Raw genomic sequence first — 22980 nt, 5'->3', positions numbered from 1 at the left:
TGCGCCCTCTCCCAGTCGTTTCTAGCGCCTGTCGTATACATATACGCCCATTTTCAAGCGTCAGCTTTCGCGTCAGCCGAGCAAAGTCGAGACAAGTCGACACATGGGGACACAAGATATTGTGAATTGTAATACGCACTAGCCTATGAGAGGCGAAGGGAAAGGATTCGTGTGCTTGAAAACACCTTCCTGAGTAAAGGAGACATTTTCCGTGCGATGTTTGGGTTTCAAACCCGGAGCAGCTACTTGGGAAGCAACCATTCTGACCGACATACTACCACCGCCTTCTGCTACGTGATGCCTGCGCCTTCATGTGTCACCCACCCTCCTGGCGCCAGATGCCGAAGTCGGTAGCTCTGTAGGCGATCAAAGCCGAGTGCAAGGCGAGCACCGCTAGAGCCATTTTCCTGGAGCTGCTAGGGCGACATACTGTAACTAGGCGCAGAAGTGAGTTTCTCTGATAAATCGGCCCTTCAATGCACATCAGCAAGAACACGAAATTTCTAATATGAAGTACTCACTGACGATCCAAAGACGTTTCAGTATGTATGCGTCGGTACCACCAGAAGAGTGCATAAGTATTGTAAAGCGAAGGTCGACAGTTAGAGCCTCACATGAAGTATGTCATTGGATTCACACAAGTGCTTAATGCACAGCGTGGCTGTTGCTAGGAAACGGTCTTATTCGCCGTTCGTTAATATCTAGTTTCCTTTGCATCAATGTGAAAATGTTCCTATAACTAAATAGAGTTCTGCTATTTACAGTTCAAACTGGAAGTGAAAGAAGCAAACGCGCCACATTGGTTCCAGAAAGGGAGGGTGCCTTTCCTATGCCACATCTGACATAGCGTCTTACATACTCTTAAACTGACATAACTCCATCCTACCGAAAAAAGAAACAGATTTCGGAGTGAGGTTGCTGAGATCTTGATAAAGATGGAAGTCACTGGAGCGGTTGTGTCGTACGTCAGATTCGCCAAGCTGTGCATGTCGCCAGATTTAAGCTCTGGTTACTGTAAGGGGCGTGGGTGTGAACCCAACATCTGACAATGCATTTTAAACATTCTGAGAAAACGTACTCCCTTGATCTTACAGAACAAGTAAATTACGCAGAAACACGCCGTGGAGATTTTACTAGAGACGACAGTCGCAGCAGTGCAGGCGTCGCACGTCCGATAGCCCGATCGGTCGAAAAGAAATAGCGGAACATATTTTTCTCGTGCCGAGTTTTAGCTCCTCTCACGGACGTTTCCGTAGGTCGTTGTGTTGTGGCTTCCCAAAAGGGCAACGAGAAAGACTACCAGGCAAGTCCCAAGTGACCTGTACACGGACTAAGACGTCCGCACGTCAGGAAACATTCTCGCCAACTTGTATGCCTTGCCAACGACGCTTTTCATGTCCGATCACCGAAATTAGGCAGCGTTGGGCGGCGTTAGTACTCGGGTGGGTGAGAAACTAAAAAGTCCTCATGCTATTGGTTACTTAAGGTTTTGCCTTTTTCCTTAGCTTTTGGTGCAGCTGTGCGGTAATGGTACGGTCCAGCTCGCTGACCCCCCTCTTGCTCTCAGAACGCAAAGGCACGTACATGAGGCCACAGTCTAATGAAAGGGTCCGTTGTGTGTTGGGCGATGCGCCCTCTCCCAGTCGTTTCTAGCGCCTGTCGTATACATATACGCCCATTTTCAAGCGTCAGCTTTCGCGTCAGCCGAGCAAAGTCGAGACATTGGGACACAAGATGCTGTGAATTGTAATACGCACTAGCCTATGAGAGGCGAAGGGAAAGGATTCGTGTGCTTGAAAACACCTTCCTGAGTAAAGGAGACATTTTCCGTGCGATGTTTGGGTTTCAAACCCGGAGCAGCTACTTGGGAAGCAACCATTCTGTCCGACACACTACCACCGCCTTCTGCTACGTGATGCCTGCGCCGTCATGTGTCGCCTACCCTCCTGGCGCCAGATGCCGAAGTCGATAGCTCTGTAGGCGATCAAAGCCGAGTGCAAGGCGAGCACCGCTGAAGCCGTTTTCCTGGAGCTGCTAGGGGGACATACTGTAACTAGGCGCAGAAGTGAGTTTCTCTGATAAATCGGCCCTTCAATACACATCAGCAAGAACACGAAATTTCTAATATGAAGTACTCACTGACGATCCAAAGACGTTTCAGTATGTATGCGTCGGTACCACCAGAAGGGTGCATAAGTATTGTAAAGCGAAGGTCGACAGTTAGAGCCTCACATGAAGTATGTCATTGGATTCACACGAGTGCGTAATGCACAGCGCGGCTGTTGCTAGGAAACGGTCTTATTTGCCGTTCGTTAATATCTAGTTTTCTTTGCATCAATGTGAAAATGTTCCTATAACTAAATAGAGTTCTGCTATTTACAGTTCAAACTGGAAGCGAAAGAAGCAAACGCGCCACATTGGTTCCAGAAAGGGAGGGTGCCTTTCCTATGCCACATCTGACATAGCGTCTTACATACTCTTAAACTGACATAACTCCATCCTACCGAAAAAAGAAACAGATTTTGCAGTGAGGTTGCTGAGATCTTGATAAAGATGGAAGTCACTGGAGCGGTTGTGTCGTACGTCAGATTCGCCAAGCTGTGTATGTCGCCAGATTTAAGCTCTGGTTACTGTAAGGGGCGTGGGTGTGAACCCCACATCTGACAATGCATTTTAGACATTGTGAGAAAACGTACTCCCTTGATCTTATAGAACAAGTAAATTAGGCAGAAACACGCCGTGGAGATTTTACTAGAGACGACAGTCGCGGGAGTGCAGGCGTCGCACGTCCGATAGCCCGATCGGTCGAAAAGAAATAGCGGAACATATTTTTCTCGTGCCGAGTTTTAGCTCCTCTCACGGACGTTTCCGTAGGTCGTTGTGTTGTGGCTTCCCAAAAGGCAACGAGAAAGACTACCAGGCAAGTCCCAAGTGATCTGTACACGGACTAAGACGTCTGCACGTCAGGACACATTCTCGCCAAATTGTATGCCTTGCCAACGACCTTATTCATGTCCGATCACCGAAATTAGGCAGCGTTGGGCGGCGTTAGTTCTCGGGTGGGTGAGAAACTAAAAAGTCCTTGTGCTGTTGGTTACTTAAGGTTTTGCCTTTTTCCTTAGCTTTTGGTGCAGCTGTGCGGTAATGGTACAGTCCAGCTCGCTGACCCCCCTCCTGCTCTCAGAATGCAAAGGCACGTACATGAGGCCACAGTCTCATGAAAGGGTCCGTTGTGTGTTTGGCGATGCGCCCTCTCCCAGTCGTTTCTAGCGCCTGTCGTCTACATATACGCCCATTTTCAAGCGTCAGCTTTCACGTCAGCCGAGCAAAGTCGAGACAAGTCGACACATGGGGACACAAGATGCTGTGAATTGTAATACGCACTAGCCTATGAGAGGCGAAGGGAAAGGATTCGTGTGCTTGAAAACACCTTCCTGAGTAAAGGAGACGTTTTCCGTGCGATGTTTGGGTTTCAAACCCGGAGCAGCTACTTGGGAAGCAACCATTCTGACCGACACACTACCACCGCCTTCTGCTACGTGATGCCTGCGCCGTCATGTGTCGCCTACCCTCCTGGCGCCAGATGCCGAAGTCGATAGCTCTGTAGGCGATCAAAGCCGAGTGCAAGGCGAGCACCGCTGAAGCCGTTATCCTGGAGCTGCTAGGGCGACATACTGTAACTAGGCGCAGAAGTGAGTTTCTCTGATAAATCGGCCCTTCAATACACATCAGCAAGAACACGAAATTTCTAATATGAAGTACTCACTCACGATCCAAAGACGTGTCAGTATGTATGCGTCGGTACCACCAGAAGAGTGCATAAGTATTGTAAAGCGAAGGTCGACAGTTAGAGCCTCACATGAAGTATGTCATTGGATTCACACGAGTGCGTAATGCACAGCGTGGCTGTTGCTAGGAAACGGTCTTATTCGCCGTTCGTTAATATCTAGTTTCCTTTGCATCAATGTGAAAATGTTCCTATAACTAAATAGAGTTCTGCTATTTACAGTTCAAACTGGAAGTGAAAGAAGCAAACGCGCCACATTGGTTCCAGAAAGGGAGGGTGCCTTTCCTATGCCACATCTGACATAGCGTCTTACATACTCTTAAACTGACATAACTCCATCCTACCGAAAAAAGAAACAGATTTCGGAGTGAGGTTGCTGAGATCTTGATAAAGATGGAAGTCACTGGAGCGGTTGTGTCGTACGTCAGATTCGCCAAGCTGTGCATGTCGCCAGATTTAAGCTCTGGTTACTGTAAGGGGCGTGGGTGTGAACCCAACATCTGACAATGCATTTTAAACATTCTGAGAAAACGTACTCCCTTGATCTTACAGAACAAGTAAATTACGCAGAAACACGCCGTGGAGATTTTACTAGAGACGACAGTCGCAGCAGTGCAGGCGTCGCACGTCCGATAGCCCGATCGGTCGAAAAGAAATAGCGGAACATATTTTTCTCGTGCCGAGTTTTAGCTCCTCTCACGGACGTTTCCGTAGGTCGTTGTGTTGTGGCTTCCCAAAAGGGCAACGAGAAAGACTACCAGGCAAGTCCCAAGTGATCTGTACACGGACTAAGACGTCCGCACGTCAGGAAACATTCTCGCCAACTTGTATGCCTTGCCAACGACGCTTTTCATGTCCGATCACCGAAATTAGGCAGCGTTGGGCGGCGTTAGTACTCGGGTGGGTGAGAAACTAAAAAGTCCTCATGCTATTGGTTACTTAAGGTTTTGCCTTTTTCCTTAGCTTTTGGTGCAGCTGTGCGGTAATGGTACGGTCCAGCTCGCTGACCCCCCTCTTGCTCTCAGAACGCAAAGGCACGTACATGAGGCCACAGTCTAATGAAAGGGTCCGTTGTGTGTTGGGCGATGCGCCCTCTCCCAGTCGTTTCTAGCGCCTGTCGTATACATATACGCCCATTTTCAAGCGTCAGCTTTCGCGTCAGCCGAGCAAAGTCGAGACATTGGGCCACAAGATGCTGTGAATTGTAATACGCACTAGCCTATGAGAGGCGAAGGGAAAGGATTCGTGTGCTTGAAAACACCTTCCTGAGTAAAGGAGACATTTTCCGTGCGATGTTTGGGTTTCAAACCCGGAGCAGCTACTTGGGAAGCAACCATTCTGTCCGACACACTACCACCGCCTTCTGCTACGTGATGCCTGCGCCGTCATGTGTCGCCTACCCTCCTGGCGCCAGATGCCGAAGTCGATAGCTCTGTAGGCGATCAAAGCCGAGTGCAAGGCGAGCACCGCTAGAGCCATTTTCCTGGAGCTGCTAGGGCGACATACTGTAACTAGGCGCAGAAGTGAGTTTCTCTGATAAATCGGCCCTTCAATACACATCAGCAAGAACACGAAATTTCTAATATGAAGTACTCACTGACGATCCAAAGACGTTTCAGTATGTATGCGTCGGTACCACCAGAAGGGTGCATAAGTATTGTAAAGCGAAGGTCGACAGTTAGAGCCTCACATGAAGTATGTCATTGGATTCACACGAGTGCGTAATGCACAGCGCGGCTGTTGCTAGGAAACGGTCTTATTTGCCGTTCGTTAATATCTAGTTTTCTTTGCATCAATGTGAAAATGTTCCTATAACTAAATAGAGTTCTGCTATTTACAGTTCAAACTGGAAGCGAAAGAAGCAAACGCGCCACATTGGTTCCAGAAAGGGAGGGTGCCTTTCCTATGCCACATCTGACATAGCGTCTTACATACTCTTAAACTGACATAACTCCATCCTACCGAAAAAAGAAACAGATTTTGCAGTGAGGTTGCTGAGATCTTGATAAAGATGGAAGTCACTGGAGCGGTTGTGTCGTACGTCAGATTCGCCAAGCTGTGTATGTCGCCAGATTTAAGCTCTGGTTACTGTAAGGGGCGTGGGTGTGAACCCCACATCTGACAATGCATTTTAAACATTGTGAGAAAACGTACTCCCTTGATCTTATAGAACAAGTAAATTAGGCAGAAACACGCCGTGGAGATTTTACTAGAGACGACAGTCGCGGGAGTGCAGGCGTCGCACGTCCGATAGCCCGATCGGTCGAAAAGAAATAGCGGAACATATTTTTCTCGTGCCGAGTTTTAGCTCCTCTCACGGACGTTTCCGTAGGTCGTTGTGTTGTGGCTTCCCAAAAGGCCAACGAGAAAGACTACCAGGCAAGTCCCAAGTGACCTGTACACGGACTAAGACGTCCGCACGTCAGGAAACATTCTCGCCAACTTGTATGCCTTGCCAACGACGCTTTTCATGTCCGATCACCGAAATTAGGCAGCGTTGGGCGGCGTTAGTACTCGGGTGGGTGAGAAACTAAAAAGTCCTCATGCTGTTGGTTACTTAAGGTTTTGCCTTTTTCCTTAGCTTTTGGTGCAGCTGTGCGGTAATGGTACGGTCCAGCTCGCTGACCCCCCTCTTGCTCTCAGAACGCAAAGGCACGTACATGAGGCCACAGTCTAATGAAAGGGTCCGTTGTGTGTTGGGCGATGCGCCCTCTCCCAGTCGTTTCTAGCGCCTGTCGTCTACATATACGCCCATTTTCAAGCGTCAGCTTTCGCGTCAGCCGAGCAAAGTCGAGACAAGTCGACACATGGGGACACAAGATATTGTGAATTGTAATACGCACTAGCCTATGAGAGGCGAAGGGAAAGGATTCGTGTGCTTGAAAACACCTTCCTGAGTAAAGGAGACATTTTCCGTGCGATGTTTGGGTTTCAAACCCGGAGCAGCTACTTGGGAAGCAACCATTCTGACCGACATACTACCACCGCCTTCTGCTACGTGATGCCTGCGCCTTCATGTGTCACCCACCCTCCTGGCGCCAGATGCCGAAGTCGGTAGCTCTGTAGGCGATCAAAGCCGAGTGCAAGGCGAGCACCGCTAGAGCCATTTTCCTGGAGCTGCTAGGGCGACATACTGTAACTAGGCGCAGAAGTGAGTTTCTCTGATAAATCGGCCCTTCAATGCACATCAGCAAGAACACGAAATTTCTAATATGAAGTACTCACTGACGATCCAAAGACGTTTCAGTATGTATGCGTCGGTACCACCAGAAGAGTGCATAAGTATTGTAAAGCGAAGGTCGACAGTTAGAGCCTCACATGAAGTATGTCATTGGATTCACACAAGTGCTTAATGCACAGCGTGGCTGTTGCTAGGAAACGGTCTTATTCGCCGTTCGTTAATATCTAGTTTCCTTTGCATCAATGTGAAAATGTTCCTATAACTAAATAGAGTTCTGCTATTTACAGTTCAAACTGGAAGTGAAAGAAGCAAACGCGCCACATTGGTTCCAGAAAGGGAGGGTGCCTTTCCTATGCCACATCTGACATAGCGTCTTACATACTCTTAAACTGACATATCTCCATCCTACCGAAAAAAGAAACAGATTTCGGAGTGAGGTTGCTGAGATCTTGATAAAGATGGAAGTCACTGGAGCGGTTGTGTCGTACGTCAGATTCGCCAAGCTGTGCATGTCGCCAGATTTAAGCTCTGGTTACTGTAAGGGGCGTGGGTGTGAACCCAACATCTGACAATGCATTTTAAACATTCTGAGAAAACGTACTCCCTTGATCTTACAGAACAAGTAAATTACGCAGAAACACGCCGTGGAGATTTTACTAGAGACGACAGTCGCAGCAGTGCAGGCGTCGCACGTCCGATAGCCCGATCGGTCGAAAAGAAATAGCGGAACATATTTTTCTCGTGCCGAGTTTTAGCTCCTCTCACGGACGTTTCCGTAGGTCGTTGTGTTGTGGCTTCCCAAAAGGGCAACGAGAAAGACTACCAGGCAAGTCCCAAGTGACCTGTACACGGACTAAGACGTCCGCACGTCAGGAAACATTCTCGCCAACTTGTATGCCTTGCCAACGACGCTTTTCATGTCCGATCACCGAAATTAGGCAGCGTTGGGCGGCGTTAGTACTCGGGTGGGTGAGAAACTAAAAAGTCCTCATGCTATTGGTTACTTAAGGTTTTGCCTTTTTCCTTAGCTTTTGGTGCAGCTGTGCGGTAATGGTACGGTCCAGCTCGCTGACCCCCCTCTTGCTCTCAGAACGCAAAGGCACGTACATGAGGCCACAGTCTAATGAAAGGGTCCGTTGTGTGTTGGGCGATGCGCCCTCTCCCAGTCGTTTCTAGCGCCTGTCGTATACATATACGCCCATTTTCAAGCGTCAGCTTTCGCGTCAGCCGAGCAAAGTCGAGACATTGGGACACAAGATGCTGTGAATTGTAATACGCACTAGCCTATGAGAGGCGAAGGGAAAGGATTCGTGTGCTTGAAAACACCTTCCTGAGTAAAGGAGACATTTTCCGTGCGATGTTTGGGTTTCAAACCCGGAGCAGCTACTTGGGAAGCAACCATTCTGTCCGACACACTACCACCGCCTTCTGCTACGTGATGCCTGCGCCGTCATGTGTCGCCTACCCTCCTGGCGCCAGATGCCGAAGTCGATAGCTCTGTAGGCGATCAAAGCCGAGTGCAAGGCGAGCACCGCTGAAGCCGTTTTCCTGGAGCTGCTAGGGGGACATACTGTAACTAGGCGCAGAAGTGAGTTTCTCTGATAAATCGGCCCTTCAATACACATCAGCAAGAACACGAAATTTCTAATATGAAGTACTCACTGACGATCCAAAGACGTTTCAGTATGTATGCGTCGGTACCACCAGAAGGGTGCATAAGTATTGTAAAGCGAAGGTCGACAGTTAGAGCCTCACATGAAGTATGTCATTGGATTCACACGAGTGCGTAATGCACAGCGCGGCTGTTGCTAGGAAACGGTCTTATTTGCCGTTCGTTAATATCTAGTTTTCTTTGCATCAATGTGAAAATGTTCCTATAACTAAATAGAGTTCTGCTATTTACAGTTCAAACTGGAAGCGAAAGAAGCAAACGCGCCACATTGGTTCCAGAAAGGGAGGGTGCCTTTCCTATGCCACATCTGACATAGCGTCTTACATACTCTTAAACTGACATAACTCCATCCTACCGAAAAAAGAAACAGATTTTGCAGTGAGGTTGCTGAGATCTTGATAAAGATGGAAGTCACTGGAGCGGTTGTGTCGTACGTCAGATTCGCCAAGCTGTGTATGTCGCCAGATTTAAGCTCTGGTTACTGTAAGGGGCGTGGGTGTGAACCCCACATCTGACAATGCATTTTAAACATTGTGAGAAAACGTACTCCCTTGATCTTATAGAACAAGTAAATTAGGCAGAAACACGCCGTGGAGATTTTACTAGAGACGACAGTCGCGGGAGTGCAGGCGTCGCACGTCCGATAGCCCGATCGGTCGAAAAGAAATAGCGGAACATATTTTTCTCGTGCCGAGTTTTAGCTCCTCTCACGGACGTTTCCGTAGGTCGTTGTGTTGTGGCTTCCCAAAAGGCAACGAGAAAGACTACCAGGCAAGTCCCAAGTGATCTGTACACGGACTAAGACGTCTGCACGTCAGGACACATTCTCGCCAAATTGTATGCCTTGCCAACGACCTTATTCATGTCCGATCACCGAAATTAGGCAGCGTTGGGCGGCGTTAGTTCTCGGGTGGGTGAGAAACTAAAAAGTCCTTGTGCTGTTGGTTACTTAAGGTTTTGCCTTTTTCCTTAGCTTTTGGTGCAGCTGTGCGGTAATGGTACAGTCCAGCTCGCTGACCCCCCTCCTGCTCTCAGAACGCAAAGGCACGTACATGAGGCCACAGTCTCATGAAAGGGTCCGTTGTGTGTTTGGCGATGCGCCCTCTCCCAGTCGTTTCTAGCGCCTGTCGTCTACATATACGCCCATTTTCAAGCGTCAGCTTTCACGTCAGCCGAGCAAAGTCGAGACAAGTCGACACATGGGGACACAAGATGCTGTGAATTGTAATACGCACTAGCCTATGAGAGGCGAAGGGAAAGGATTCGTGTGCTTGAAAACACCTTCCTGAGTAAAGGAGACGTTTTCCGTGCGATGTTTGGGTTTCAAACCCGGAGCAGCTACTTGGGAAGCAACCATTCTGACCGACACACTACCACCGCCTTCTGCTACGTGATGCCTGCGCCGTCATGTGTCGCCTACCCTCCTGGCGCCAGATGCCGAAGTCGATAGCTCTGTAGGCGATCAAAGCCGAGTGCAAGGCGAGCACCGCTGAAGCCGTTATCCTGGAGCTGCTAGGGCGACATACTGTAACTAGGCGCAGAAGTGAGTTTCTCTGATAAATCGGCCCTTCAATACACATCAGCAAGAACACGAAATTTCTAATATGAAGTACTCACTCACGATCCAAAGACGTGTCAGTATGTATGCGTCGGTACCACCAGAAGAGTGCATAAGTATTGTAAAGCGAAGGTCGACAGTTAGAGCCTCACATGAAGTATGTCATTGGATTCACACGAGTGCGTAATGCACAGCGTGGCTGTTGCTAGGAAACGGTCTTATTCGCCGTTCGTTAATATCTAGTTTCCTTTGCATCAATGTGAAAATGTTCCTATAACTAAATAGAGTTCTGCTATTTACAGTTCAAACTGGAAGTGAAAGAAGCAAACGCGCCACATTGGTTCCAGAAAGGGAGGGTGCCTTTCCTATGCCACATCTGACATAGCGTCTTACATACTCTTAAACTGACATAACTCCATCCTACCGAAAAAAGAAACAGATTTCGGAGTGAGGTTGCTGAGATCTTGATAAAGATGGAAGTCACTGGAGCGGTTGTGTCGTACGTCAGATTCGCCAAGCTGTGTATGTCGCCAGATTTAAGCTCTGGTTACTGTAAGGGGCGTGGGTGTGAACCCAACATCTGACAATGCATTTTAAACATTCTGAGAAAACGTACTCCCTTGATCTTACAGAACAAGTAAATTACGCAGAAACACGCCGTGGAGATTTTACTAGAGACGACAGTCGCAGCAGTGCAGGCGTCGCACGTCCGATAGCCCGATCGGTCGAAAAGAAATAGCGGAACATATTTTTCTCGTGCCGAGTTTTAGCTCCTCTCACGGACGTTTCCGTAGGTCGTTGTGTTGTGGCTTCCCAAAAGGGCAACGAGAAAGACTACCAGGCAAGTCCCAAGTGACCTGTACACGGACTAAGACGTCCGCACGTCAGGAAACATTCTCGCCAACTTGTATGCCTTGCCAACGACGCTTTTCATGTCCGATCACCGAAATTAGGCAGCGTTGGGCGGCGTTAGTACTCGGGTGGGTGAGAAACTAAAAAGTCCTCATGCTATTGGTTACTTAAGGTTTTGCCTTTTTCCTTAGCTTTTGGTGCAGCTGTGCGGTAATGGTACGGTCCAGCTCGCTGACCCCCCTCTTGCTCTCAGAACGCAAAGGCACGTACATGAGGCCACAGTCTAATGAAAGGGTCCGTTGTGTGTTGGGCGATGCGCCCTCTCCCAGTCGTTTCTAGCGCCTGTCGTATACATATACGCCCATTTTCAAGCGTCAGCTTTCGCGTCAGCCGAGCAAAGTCGAGACATTGGGCCACAAGATGCTGTGAATTGTAATACGCACTAGCCTATGAGAGGCGAAGGGAAAGGATTCGTGTGCTTGAAAACACCTTCCTGAGTAAAGGAGACATTTTCCGTGCGATGTTTGGGTTTCAAACCCGGAGCAGCTACTTGGGAAGCAACCATTCTGTCCGACACACTACCACCGCCTTCTGCTACGTGATGCCTGCGCCGTCATGTGTCGCCTACCCTCCTGGCGCCAGATGCCGAAGTCGATAGCTCTGTAGGCGATCAAAGCCGAGTGCAAGGCGAGCACCGCTAGAGCCATTTTCCTGGAGCTGCTAGGGCGACATACTGTAACTAGGCGCAGAAGTGAGTTTCTCTGATAAATCGGCCCTTCAATACACATCAGCAAGAACACGAAATTTCTAATATGAAGTACTCACTGACGATCCAAAGACGTTTCAGTATGTATGCGTCGGTACCACCAGAAGGGTGCATAAGTATTGTAAAGCGAAGGTCGACAGTTAGAGCCTCACATGAAGTATGTCATTGGATTCACACGAGTGCGTAATGCACAGCGCGGCTGTTGCTAGGAAACGGTCTTATTTGCCGTTCGTTAATATCTAGTTTTCTTTGCATCAATGTGAAAATGTTCCTATAACTAAATAGAGTTCTGCTATTTACAGTTCAAACTGGAAGCGAAAGAAGCAAACGCGCCACATTGGTTCCAGAAAGGGAGGGTGCCTTTCCTATGCCACATCTGACATAGCGTCTTACATACTCTTAAACTGACATAACTCCATCCTACCGAAAAAAGAAACAGATTTTGCAGTGAGGTTGCTGAGATCTTGATAAAGATGGAAGTCACTGGAGCGGTTGTGTCGTACGTCAGATTCGCCAAGCTGTGTATGTCGCCAGATTTAAGCTCTGGTTACTGTAAGGGGCGTGGGTGTGAACCCCACATCTGACAATGCATTTTAAACATTGTGAGAAAACGTACTCCCTTGATCTTATAGAACAAGTAAATTAGGCAGAAACACGCCGTGGAGATTTTACTAGAGACGACAGTCGCGGGAGTGCAGGCGTCGCACGTCCGATAGCCCGATCGGTCGAAAAGAAATAGCGGAACATATTTTTCTCGTGCCGAGTTTTAGCTCCTCTCACGGACGTTTCCGTAGGTCGTTGTGTTGTGGCTTCCCAAAAGGCAACGAGAAAGACTACCAGGCAAGTCCCAAGTGATCTGTACACGGACTAAGACGTCCGCACGTCAGGACACATTCTCGCCAAATTGTATGCCTTGCCAACGACCTTATTCATGTCCGATCACCGAAATTAGGCAGCGTTGGGCGGCGTTAGTTCTCGGGTGGGTGAGAAACTAAAAAGTCCTTGTGCTGTTGGTTACTTAAGGTTTTGCCTTTTTCCTTAGCTTTTGGTGCAGCTGTGCGGTAATGGTACAGTCCAGCTCGCTGACCCCCCTCCTGCTCTCAGAATGCAAAGGCACGTACATGAGGCCACAGTCTAATGAAAGGGTCCGTTGTGTGTTTGGCGATGCGCCCTCTCCCAGTCGTTTCTAGCGCCTGTCGTCTACATATACGCCCATTTTCAAGCGTCAGCTTTCACGTCAGCCGAGCAAAGTCGAGACAAGTCGACACATGGGGACACAAGATGCTGTGAATTGTAATACGCACTAGCCTATGACAGGCGAAGGGAAAGGATTCGTGTGCTTGAAAACACCTTCCTGAGTAAAGGAGACGTTTTCCGTGCGATGTTTGGGTTTCAAACCCGGAGCAGCTACTTGGGAAGCAACCATTCTGACCGACACACTACCACCGCCTTCTGCTACGTGATGCCTGCGCCGTCATGTGTCGCCTACCCTCCTGGCGCCAGATGCCGAAGTCGATAGCTCTGTAGGCGATCAAAGCCGAGTGCAAGGCGAGCACCGCTGAAGCCGTTATCCTGGAGCTGCTAGGGCGACATACTGTAACTAGGCGCAGAAGTGAGTTTCTCTGATAAATCGGCCCTTCAATACACATCAGCAAGAACACGAAATTTCTAATATGAAGTACTCACTCACGATCCAAAGACGTGTCAGTATGTATGCGTCGGTACCACCAGAAGAGTGCATAAGTATTGTAAAGCGAAGGTCGACAGTTAGAGCCTCACATGAAGTATGTCATTGGATTCACACGAGTGCGTAATGCACAGCGTGGCTGTTGCTAGGAAACGGTCTTATTCGCCGTTCGTTAATATCTAGTTTCCTTTGCATCAATGTGAAAATGTTCCTATAACTAAATAGTGTTCTGCTATTTACAGTTCAAACTGGAAGCGAAAGAAGCAAACGCGCCACATTGGTTCCAGAAAGGGAGGGTGCCTTTCCTATGCCACATCTGACATAGCGTCTTACATACTCTTAAACTGACATAACTCCATCCTACCGAAAAAAGAAACAGATTTTGCAGTGAGGTTGCTGAGATCTTGATAAAGATGGAAGTCACTGGAGCGGTTGTGTCGTACGTCAGATTCGCCAAGCTGTGTATGTCGCCAGATTTAAGCTCTGGTTACTGTAAGGGGCGTGGGTGTGAACCCAACATCTGACAATGCATTTTAAACATTCTGAGAAAACGTACTCCCTTGATCTTACAGAACAAGTAAATTACGCAGAAACACGCCGTGGAGATTTTACTAGAGACGACAGTCGCAGCAGTGCAGGCGTCGCACGTCCGATAGCCCGATCGGTCGAAAAGAAATAGCGGAACATATTTTTCTCGTGCCGAGTTTTAGCTCCTCTCACGGACGTTTCCGTAGGTCGTTGTGTTGTGGCTTCCCAAAAGGGCAACGAGAAAGACTACCAGGCAAGTCCCAAGTGACCTGTACACGGACTAAGACGTCCGCACGTCAGGAAACATTCTCGCCAACTTGTATGCCTTGCCAACGACGCTTTTCATGTCCGATCACCGAAATTAGGCAGCGTTGGGCGGCGTTAGTACTCGGGTGGGTGAGAAACTAAAAAGTCCTCATGCTATTGGTTACTTAAGGTTTTGCCTTTTTCCTTAGCTTTTGGTGCAGCTGTGCGGTAATGGTACGGTCCAGCTCGCTGACCCCCCTCTTGCTCTCAGAACGCAAAGGCACGTACATGAGGCCACAGTCTAATGAAAGGGTCCGTTGTGTGTTGGGCGATGCGCCCTCTCCCAGTCGTTTCTAGCGCCTGTCGTATACATATACGCCCATTTTCAAGCGTCAGCTTTCGCGTCAGCCGAGCAAAGTCGAGACATTGGGCCACAAGATGCTGTGAATTGTAATACGCACTAGCCTATGAGAGGCGAAGGGAAAGGATTCGTGTGCTTGAAAACACCTTCCTGAGTAAAGGAGACATTTTCCGTGCGATGTTTGGGTTTCAAACCCGGAGCAGCTACTTGGGAAGCAACCATTCTGTCCGACACACTACCACCGCCTTCTGCTACGTGATGCCTGCGCCGTCATGTGTCGCCTACCCTCCTGGCGCCAGATGCCGAAGTCGATAGCTCTGTAGGCGATCAAAGCCGAGTGCAAGGCGAGCACCGCTAGAGCCATTTTCCTGGAGCTGCTAGGGCGACATACTGTAACTAGGCGCAGAAGTGAGTTTCTCTGATAAATCGGCCCTTCAATACACATCAGCAAGAACACGAAATTTCTAATATGAAGTACTCACTGACGATCCAAAGACGTTTCAGTATGTATGCGTCGGTACCACCAGAAGGGTGCATAAGTATTGTAAAGCGAAGGTCGACAGTTAGAGCCTCACATGAAGTATGTCATTGGATTCACACGAGTGCGTAATGCACAGCGCGGCTGTTGCTAGGAAACGGTCTTATTTGCCGTTCGTTAATATCTAGTTTTCTTTGCATCAATGTGAAAATGTTCCTATAACTAAATAGAGTTCTGCTATTTACAGTTCAAACTGGAAGCGAAAGAAGCAAACGCGCCACATTGGTTCCAGAAAGGGAGGGTGCCTTTCCTATGCCACATCTGACATAGCGTCTTACATACTCTTAAACTGACATAACTCCATCCTACCGAAAAAAGAAACAGATTTTGCAGTGAGGTTGCTGAGATCTTGATAAAGATGGAAGTCACTGGAGCGGTTGTGTCGTACGTCAGATTCGCCAAGCTGTGTATGTCGCCAGATTTAAGCTCTGGTTACTGTAAGGGGCGTGGGTGTGAACCCCACATCTGACAATGCATTTTAAACATTGTGAGAAAACGTACTCCCTTGATCTTATAGAACAAGTAAATTAGGCAGAAACACGCCGTGGAGATTTTACTAGAGACGACAGTCGCGGGAGTGCAGGCGTCGCACGTCCGATAGCCCGATCGGTCGAAAAGAAATAGCGGAACATATTTTTCTCGTGCCGAGTTTTAGCTCCTCTCACGGACGTTTCCGTAGGTCGTTGTGTTGTGGCTTCCCAAAAGGCAACGAGAAAGACTACCAGGCAAGTCCCAAGTGATCTGTACACGGACTAAGACGTCCGCACGTCAGGACACATTCTCGCCAAATTGTATGCCTTGCCAACGACCTTATTCATGTCCGATCACCGAAATTAGGCAGCGTTGGGCGGCGTTAGTTCTCGGGTGGGTGAGAAACTAAAAAGTCCTTGTGCTGTTGGTTACTTAAGGTTTTGCCTTTTTCCTTAGCTTTTGGTGCAGCTGTGCGGTAATGGTACAGTCCAGCTCGCTGACCCCCCTCCTGCTCTCAGAATGCAAAGGCACGTACATGAGGCCACAGTCTAATGAAAGGGTCCGTTGTGTGTTTGGCGATGCGCCCTCTCCCAGTCGTTTCTAGCGCCTGTCGTCTACATATACGCCCATTTTCAAGCGTCAGCTTTCACGTCAGCCGAGCAAAGTCGAGACAAGTCGACACATGGGGACACAAGATGCTGTGAATTGTAATACGCACTAGCCTATGACAGGCGAAGGGAAAGGATTCGTGTGCTTGAAAACACCTTCCTGAGTAAAGGAGACGTTTTCCGTGCGATGTTTGGGTTTCAAACCCGGAGCAGCTACTTGGGAAGCAACCATTCTGACCGACACACTACCACCGCCTTCTGCTACGTGATGCCTGCGCCGTCATGTGTCGCCTACCCTCCTGGCGCCAGATGCCGAAGTCGATAGCTCTGTAGGCGATCAAAGCCGAGTGCAAGGCGAGCACCGCTGAAGCCGTTATCCTGGAGCTGCTAGGGCGACATACTGTAACTAGGCGCAGAAGTGAGTTTCTCTGATAAATCGGCCCTTCAATACACATCAGCAAGAACACGAAATTTCTAATATGAAGTACTCACTCACGATCCAAAGACGTGTCAGTATGTATGCGTCGGTACCACCAGAAGAGTGCATAAGTATTGTAAAGCGAAGGTCGACAGTTAGAGCCTCACATGAAGTATGTCATTGGATTCACACGAGTGCGTAATGCACAGCGTGGCTGTTGCTAGGAAACGGTCTTATTCGCCGTTCGTTAATATCTAGTTTCCTTTGCATCAATGTGAAAATGTTCCTATAACTAAATAGTGTTCTGCTATTTACAGTTCAAACTGGAAGCGAAAGAAGCAAACGCGCCACATTGGTTCCAGAAAGGGAGGGTGCCTTTCCTATGCCACATCTGACATAGCGTCTTACATACTCTTAAACTGACATAACTCCATCCTACCGAAAAAAGAAACAGATTTCGGAGTGAGGTTGCTGAGATCTTGATAAAGATGGAAGTCACTGGAGCGGTTGTGTCGTACGTCAGATTCGCCAAGCTGTGTATGCCGCCAGATTTAAGCTCTGGTTACTGTAAGGGGCGTGGGTGTGAACCCCACATCTGACAATGCATTTTAAACATTCTGAGAAAACGTACTCCCTTGATCTTATAGAACAAGTAAATTACGCAGAAACACGCTGTGGAGATTTTACTAGAGACGACAGTCGCAGCAGTGCAGGCGTCGCACGTCCGATAGCCCGATCGGTCGAAAAGAAATAGCGGAACATATTTTTCTCGTGCCGAGTTTTAGCTCCTCTCACGGACGTTTCCGTAGGTCGTTGTGTTGTGGCTTCCCAAAAGGGCAACGAGACAGACTACCAGGCAAGTCCCAAGTGATCTGTACACGGACTAAGACGTCCGCACGTCAGGAAACATTCTCGCCAACTTGTATGCCTTGCCAACGACGCTTTTCATGTCCGATCACCGAAATTAGGCAGCGTTGGGCGGCGTTAGTACTCGGGTGGGTGAGAAACTAAAAAGTCCTCGTGCTGTTGGTTACTTAAGGTTTTGCCTTTTTCCTTAGCTTTTGGTGCAGCTGTGCGGTAATGGTACGGTCCAGCTCGCTGACCCCCCTCTTGCTCTCAGAACGCAAAGGCACGTACATGAGGCCACAGTCTAATGAAAGGGTCCGTTGTGTGTTTGGCGATGCGCCCTCTCCCAGTCGTTTCTAGCGCCTGTCGTATACATATACGCCCATTTTCAAGCGTCAGCTTTCGCGTCAGCCGAGCAAAGTCGAGACATGGGGACACAAGATGCTGTGAATTGTAATACGCACTAGCCTATGAGAGGCGAAGGGAAAGGATTCGTGTGCTTGAAAACACCTTCCTGAGTAAAGGAGACATTTTCCGTGCAATGTTTGGGTTTCAAACCCGGAGCAGCTACTTGGGAAGCAACCATTCTGACCGACACACTACCACCGCCTTCTGCTACGTGATGCCTGCGCCGTCATGTGTCGCCTACCCTCCTGGCGCCAGATGCCGAAGTCGATAGCTCTGTAGGCGATCAAAGCCGAGTGCAAGGCGAGCACCGCTGAAGCCGTTTTCCTGGAGTTGCTAGGGCGACATACTGGAACTAGGCGCAGAAGTGAGTTTCTCTGATAAATCGGCCCTTCAATGCACATCAGCAAGAACACGAAATTTCTAATATGAAGTACTCACTGACGATCCAAAGACGTTTCAGTATGTATGCGTCGGTCCACCAGAAGAGTGCATAAGTATTGTAAAGCGAAGGTCGACAGTTAGAGCCTCACATGAAGTATGTCATTGGATTCACACGAGTGCATAATGCACAGCGCGGCTGTTGCTAGGAAACTGTCTTATTTGCCGTTCGTTAATATCTAGTTTCCTTTGCATCAATGTGAAAATGTTCCTATAACTAAATAGAGTTCTGCTATTTACAGTTCAAACTGGAAGCGAAAGAAGCAAACGCGCCACATTGGTTCCAGAAAGGGAGGGTGCCTTTCCTATGCCACATCTGACATAGCGTCTTACATACTCTTAAACTGACATAACTCCATCCTACCGAAAGAAGAAACAGATTTCGGAGTGAGGTTGCTGAGATCTTGATAAAGATGGAAGTCACTGGAGCGGTTGTGTCGTACGTCAGATTCGCCAAGCTGTGTATGTCGCCAGATTTAAGCTCTGGTTACTGTAAGGGGCGTGGGTGTGAACCCCACATCTGACAATGCATTTTAAACATTCTGAGAAAACGTACTCCCTTGATCTTATAGAACAAGTAAATTACGCAGAAACACGCCGTGGAGATTTTACTAGAGACGACAGTCGCGGCAGTGCAGGCGTCGCACGTCCGATAGCCTGATCGGTCGAAAAGAAATAGCGGAACATATTTTTCTCGTGCCGAGTTTTAGCTCCTCTCACGGACGTTTCCGTAGGTCGTTGTGTTGTGGCTTCCCAAAAGGGCAACGAGAAAGACTACCAGGCAAGGCCCAAGTGATCCGTACATGGACTAAGACGTCCGCACGTCTGGAAACATTCTCGCCAACTTGTATGCCTTGCCAACGACGCTTTTCATGTTCGATCACCGAAATTAGGCAGCGTTGGGCGGCGTTAGTACTCGGGTGGGTGAGAAACTAAAAAGTCTTCGTGCTGTTGGTTACTTAAGGTTTTGCCTTTTTCCTTAGCTTTTGGTGCAGCTGTGCGGTAATGGTACGGTCCAGCTCGCTGACCCCCCTCTTGCTCTCAGAACGCAAAGGCACGTACATGAGGCCACAGTCTAATGAAAGGGTCCGTTGTGTGTTTGGCGATGCGCCCTCTCCCAGTCGTTTCTAGCGCCTGTCGTCTACATATACGCCCATTTTCAAGCGTCAGCTTTCGCGTCAGCCGAGCAAAGTCGAGACAAGTCGACACATGGGGACAGAAGTTGCTGTGAATTGTAATACGCACTAGCCTATGAGAGGCGAAGGGAAAGGATTCGTGTGCTTGAAAACACCTTCCTGAGTAAAGGAGACATTTTCCGTGTGATGTATGGGTTTCAAACCCGGAGCAGCTACTTGGGAAGCAACCATTCTGACCGACATACTACCACCGCCTTCTGCTACGTGATGCCTGCGCCGTCATGTGTCACCTACCCTCCTGGCGCCAGCTGCCGAAGTCGATAGCTCTGTAGGCGATCAAAGCCGAGTGCAAGGCGAGCACCGCTGAAGCCGTTTTCCTGGAGCTGCTAGGGCGACATACTGTAACTAGGCGCAGAAGTGAGTTTCTCTGATAAATCGGCCCTTCAATGCACATCAGCAAAAACACGAAATTTCTAATATGAAGTACTCACTGACGATCCAAAGACGTGTCAGTATGTATGCGTCGGTACCACCAGAAGAGTGCATAAGTATTGTAAAGCGAAGGTCGACAGTTAGAGCCTCACATGAAGTATGTCATTGGATTCACACGAGTGCGTAATGCACAGCGTGGCTGTTGCTAGGAAACGGTCTTATTCGCCGTTCGTTAATATCTAGTTTCCTTTGCATCAATGTGAAAATGTTTCTATAACTAAATATTGTTTTGCTAGTTACAGTTCAAACTGGAAGCGACGGAAGCAAACGCGCCACATTGGTTCCAGAAAGGGAGGTTGCGTTTCCTATGCCACATCTGACATAGCGTCTTACATACTCTTAAACTGACATAACTCCATCCTACCGAAAAAAGAAACAGATTTCGGAGTGAGGTTGCTGAGATCTTGATAAAGATGGAAGTCACTGGAGCGGTTGTGTCGTATGTCAGATTCGCCAAGCTGTGTATGTCGCCAGATTTAAGCTCTGGTTACTGTAAGGGGCGTGGGTGTGAACCCCACATCTGACAATGCATTTTAAACATTCTGAGAAAACGTACTCCCTTGATCTTATAGAACAAGTAAATTACGCAGAAACACGCCGTGGAGATTTTACTAGAGACGACAGTCGCAGCAGTGCAGGCGTCGCACGTCCGATAGCCTGATCGATCGAAAAGAAATAGAGGAACATATTTTTCACGTGCCGAGTTTTAGCTCCTCTCACGGACTTTTCCGTAGGTCGTTGTGTTGTGGCTTCCCAAAAGGGCAACGAGAAAGACTACCAGGCAAGTCCCAAGTGATCTGTACACGGACTAAGACGTCCGCACGTCAGGAAACATTCTCGCCAACTTGTATGCCTTGCCAACGACGCTTTTCATGTCCGATCACCGAAATTAGGCAGCGTTGGGCGGCGTTAGTACTCGGGTGGGTGAGAAACTAAAAAGTCCTCGTGCTGTTGGTTACTTAAGGTTTTGCCTTTTTCCTTAGCTTTTGGTACAGCTGTGCGGTAATGGTACGGTCCAGCTCGCTGACCCCCCTCTTGCTCTCAGAACGCTAAGGCACGTACATGAGGCCACAGTCTAATGAAAGGGTCCGTTGTGTGTTTGGCGATGCGCCCTCTCCCAGTCGTTTCTAGCGCCTGTCGTCTACATATACGCCCATTTTCAAGCGTCAGCTTTCGCGTCAGCCGAGCAAAGTCGAGACAAGTCGACACATGGGGACACAAGATGCTGTGAATTGTAATACGCACTAGCCTATGAGAGGCGAAGGGAAAGGATTCGTGTGCTTGAAAACACCTTCCTGAGTAAAGGAGACATTTTCCGTGTGATGTTTGGGTTTCAAACCCGGAGCAGCTACTTGGGAAGCAACCATTCTGACCGACATACTACCACCGCCTTCTGCTACGTGATGCCTGCGCCGTCATGTGTCGCCTACCCTCCTGGCGCCAGATGCTGAAGTCGATAGCTCTGTAGGCGATCAAAGCCGAGTGCAAGGCGAGCACCGCTGAAGCCGTTTTCCTGGAGCTGCTAGGGCGACATACTGTAACTAGGCGCAGAAGGTAGTTTCTCTGATAAATCGGCCCTTCAATGCACATCAGCAAGAACACGAAATTTCTAATATGAAGTACTCACTGATGATCCAAAGACGTGTCAGTATGTATGCGTCGGTACCACCAGAAGAGTGCATAAGTATTGTAAAGTGAAGGTCGACAGTTAGAGCCTCACATGAAGCATGTCATTGGATTCACACGAGTGCGTAATGCACAGCGTGGCTGTTGCTAGGAAACGGTCTTATTCGCCGTTCGTTAATATCTAGTTTCCTTTGCATCAATGTGAAAATGTTCCTATAACTAAATAGAGTTCTGCTATTTACAGTTCAAACTGGCAGCGAAAGAAGCAAATTCGCCAAATTGGTTCCAGAAAGGGAGGGTGCCTTTCCTATGCCACATCTGACATAGCGTCTTACATACTCTTAAACTGACATAACTCCATCCTACCGAAAAAAGAAACAGATTTCGGAGTGAGGTTGCTGAGATCTTGATAAAGATGGAAGTCACTGGAGCGGTTGTGTCGTACGTCAGATTCGCCAAGCTGTGTATGTCGCTAGATTTAAGCTCTGGTTACTGTAAGGGGCGTGGGTGTGAACCCCACATCTGACAATGCATTTTAAACATTCTGAGAATACGTACTCCCTTGATCTTATAGAAAAAGTAAATTACGCAGAAACACGCCGTGGAGATTTTACTAAAGACGACAGTCGCGGCAGTGCAGGCGTCGCACGTCCGATAGCCAGATCGGTCGAAAAGAAATAGCGGAACATATTTTTCTCGTGCCGAGTTTTAGCTCCTCTCACGGACGTTTCCGTAGGTCGTTGTGTTGTGGCTTCCCAAAAGGGCAACGAGAAAGACTACCAGGCAAGGCCCAAGTGATCTGTACACGGACTAAGACGTCCGCACGTCAGGAAACATTCTCGCCAACTTGTATGCCGTGCCAACGACGCTTTTCATGTCCGATCACCGAAATTAGGCAGCGTTGGGCGGCGTTAGTACTCGGGTGGGTGAGAAACTAAAAAGTCCTCGTGCTGTTGGTTACTTAAGGTTTTGCCTTTTTCCTTAGCTTTTGGTGCAGCTGTGCGGTAATGGTATGGTCCAACTCACTGACCCCCCTCTTGCTCTCAGAACGCAAAGGCACGTCCATGAGGCCACAGTCTAATGAAAGGGTCCGATGTGTGTTTGGCGATGCGCCCTCTCCCAGTCGTTTCTAGCGCCTGTCGTCTACATATACGCCCATTTTCAAGCGTCAGCTCTTGCGTCAGCCGAGCAAAGTCGAGACGAGTCAACACATGGGGACACAAGATGCTGTGAATTGTAATACGCACTAGCCTATGAGAGGCGAAGAGAAAGGATTCGTGTGCTTGAAAACACCTTCCTGAGTAAAGGAGACATTTTCCGTGCGATGTTTGGGTTTCAAACCCGGAGCAGCTACTTGGGAA

Source organism: Schistocerca gregaria, chromosome 10, assembly GCF_023897955.1.
Source record: "Schistocerca gregaria isolate iqSchGreg1 chromosome 10, iqSchGreg1.2, whole genome shotgun sequence".
Lineage (NCBI taxonomy): Eukaryota > Metazoa > Arthropoda > Insecta > Orthoptera > Acrididae > Schistocerca > Schistocerca gregaria.
Note: the sequence above shows the minus strand (reverse complement) of the source record.